The sequence below is a fragment of the Centruroides vittatus genome, unplaced genomic scaffold, assembly GCF_030686945.1.
Source record: "Centruroides vittatus isolate TY-2023 unplaced genomic scaffold, ASM3068694v2 contig_628, whole genome shotgun sequence".
Lineage (NCBI taxonomy): Eukaryota > Metazoa > Arthropoda > Arachnida > Scorpiones > Buthidae > Centruroides > Centruroides vittatus.
The window spans coordinates 85,854-89,126 of record NW_027122385.1 but is presented as its reverse complement, the minus strand read 5'-3'; the positions used below and the strand labels follow the sequence as shown (position 1 = coordinate 89,126).

The window sequence follows — 3,273 nt, the reverse complement described above, 5'->3', positions numbered from 1 at the left end:
ATATTTCAATAAACAGTCTGTATGTTTCCTACTGGACGACTTGCAGAAGACCACAAAGAATGAGATAGTCTTTACACAACTAGCCTTAATTAAGAAATAAGGGTAGTGTTATACGCATAAAGAAAAAAATAATACTGAGTGAAGGTAGGCTAGCATTATACCCTTACGGGCGCCAACGAGTAGATAAAAGCTATGGAAAGATAAATGAAAAGAATTCGTTACTGACTGTTAACGGCAATACCAGACGCTGACGATCATCCCAAGGAACACAGTCCGTATAATAGAGTACATCGTCACTACCCAAAGATAAGAAAATGAGACACGGCATCAAAGTTGAACATCCGGTAGACCATGCCCATCTGGAAAACTGGACATGGACGCTAACTTGCGGCTAATGGAAACCTTGAATGTCTAGTGACACGTGAAGTAGAGATGCTCCCAGTTTATCTGCATACAACTGGATAAAAAGGCTGTAGACGGCAAAGAGAAGGCGTCTGTTTATATTGAAAAATAAAATCATTTATGTTAGAGAAGATAGAATTGTGAACGTTCAAAGTAGCGAATTCTGAAGTGTGGAAAAAATCCGACTTGAAAAAGTGATGATCGAATAAAATTTTCCTTCTGCAAACAAACTAGGCAACGTTTTTCCTTTCTTTTATTATTATAATGATATTTTGAAGCTATACAAGATTTACTTAAAACTACTGTATATAAATTTTTGAGTCTATTTCTTTTTATCCTTTTCACAGACCAATTTAGAAGTATCAGACAATTAGCTTGAATATATAAAAAAATCTTAAAACGTCATATATAGATTATTAAAAAATTAACTAAGTTAAAAAATAGTCAAAACGCTGATCTTTTATGTTAGGATCCGGTGCTTTCACACTAAAACGATAAAAAATTTCATAATATCTACAGTAGCATTGTTAATTGATCTAATTCGTAAATCCGACATATTCTACCTCCTCCAGGTTGACTTGGCTAATTCACGATAGGTAGGCCTATGGGCGAAAAAACATTTAAACCTACTGGAAATAAAAGTATTTCGGATTGTAATAAATGGTGCCAACTTCCCATGAGGAAAATGAGACGAGCTAAAAATCTTTCATTTTTCAAATCATTTCCGAATAATTTTCAAAAAATAACTGATATTATCCATTCAATTTAAACAGTTCTCAAAATTAATAGAAAACTGCGTTAGGTTACTAAGTATTAAAATTATTATGAAAACAATTATTTGATATATAATATTTTGGTAAATTATCAAATTTTAGAAGGATTTGGAAAAGTGCCGTTTATCGACATTAAAAAGGTAATAAAATTTATATTAATTTCGCATAGTTATTAAAATCATTAATTGTATGATCTGACTTCCCATTGGCTGTTGTAAATTTTTATTGCTTACTTGAATCATATAAATTGCAATATTTCGAATAAATACAATCAAGCTGTATTTTCAAAAGGTAACATAACTTAGATCATAATTATATTATTATATATAATTTTTAATTCTTTTGTTTTAGATTTGAATTGGATATTGTTATTCTTGAAATAATGAAAGCTGTTTACGGTATTCTGATAATACTTCTCTTGTGTTCGATGTGTAAGTTTGATTTTATCTTCTTTTGTAATTTATGTACATGTTACAATATCATTAATTCTAATTTTTACATTTTAGTCGATTTGAGTCAACAAACTTTTATAAATCATAAATGTAAATCATCATCTGAATGCTTGCCAGCATGTAAAGCAGCAATAGGAAGAGCATCAGGAAAATGTATAAATTCAACATGCAAATGTTATTATTAGTGTAGTGTTTTCACGAAGAAATTGTCACACCTCATATAAAGTACTATAATTTTAATTTTTTGCTGATAACAAAGTTTAAACATTGTACAAAAGTTAATAATTTATTCAGAATGTAATCCTTACCTAGTTTTAATATTATTTGAAAAATACTGCAAATATTAACTGAGCGGTTTCCAATAAACAGAATATAAAATATTTGTGTTTGATTACAGTATCAATCAATCATTGATTAATACTGATACTGTAATTCTCCAAGTTATTAAAATATTTTTTTAGAAAAGCCTTTTACAAGTAACAAATAATGAAATAAGAAAAGCGTTATAATGCAATGTTATAGATGTGAACGGAAATGTTATTAATTTATAATTTTTGGACAATAAATATTCAATATGGGAACTAGGGTTTCTCAAACGGGATCCCGGCTGTTTTTTTACACGGGAAATACCCGGGAAATTCTTCTCATCCCGCAGTGGCGTAGCGAACATAACTGGCGTCCGGTGCACGACACCCTATTGGCGCCACCTCCCTCCTCCAGAAACTCATATAGTTTGTCTTAGAGACCATTTGGGCGCCCCTCTGCGAGTGTCGCCCGGTGCATGATACACTCCCTTGCACCCCCTCGCTACGCCATTGTTCTCCCTGGAAATCCCGCAAATTTCTTAAAAGTTCACTTTTTTCTTTTTTTGTGTTAAGGTTGAGAAAATTTTGCAAATAAAAAGTATAATTAACTCATAAACTGTCAGAATGCATTTGTATTTATTAATTTTAAGCCCGCTTATTAGTTTTTTAAATTTTTGCTTGTTATGATATCTCACAGATTGTCAATAATCAATACGTAGCTTATTTGTGGCAGGACTCTGAAAATTCTCTACTTGTCCGAATTTTTAATATCTGGAATAATTGTGCTTATGCTGTCTTAATTTTTAATCATGCCCAGTTAGCTTCAATAATTGCATTATGCCAGGTTGTGGAAATTGGACAAGCACAGAAACGAGTATGAAGTCTGCAAGTATGAAGTTTTTCTTCATAAACCTGATTATTAAAGCTAAACTAACTGCCGAATTATCGGGCTATAAGTTTGATATCGCTATTAAAGCAGCCGAGGTAAATAAATCAAGAATAGTTGAGAGCAAACGAAGCACTGCAACGCATTTCGAAAATGAACTAGAAATCTTCGACGCTACGAGTGAAAAAAACACGTTAGCATTTGTCTTCTCTTAAATGCATTAAAGACGATTCCAGACCTCGTGAGCGGGTTCGTGAAACGAGGTTTTGGAAAACCAAGAGATCATAAAATCTCCGGTTTACATCAACCTGACACCAGTTATGACAGACAAGAAGAACTCATCGTAACTCGCGATAAAAGAAGAATATATCGAGTGAGAAGGGTTGAGTCGGTCAATAGTGTGACCGGCCATTTAAATAAATCGAGTTTGAGTTCGAAAATCTGATAAAATAAGA

General features: G+C 32.3%; 1 long non-coding RNA gene across 1 annotated transcript; it reads left to right on the top strand.

Moving 5' to 3' along the window:
• Nucleotides 1–1,466: 1,466 nt before the first annotated feature.
• On the top strand, nucleotides 1,467–1,923 carry LOC136979517 (uncharacterized). The gene is made up of 2 exons (XR_010881392.1): nucleotides 1,467–1,606; nucleotides 1,682–1,923. It is a non-coding gene; the product is annotated as an uncharacterized lncRNA (long non-coding RNA).
• The last annotated feature ends 1,350 nt before the right edge of the window (nucleotides 1,924–3,273 follow it).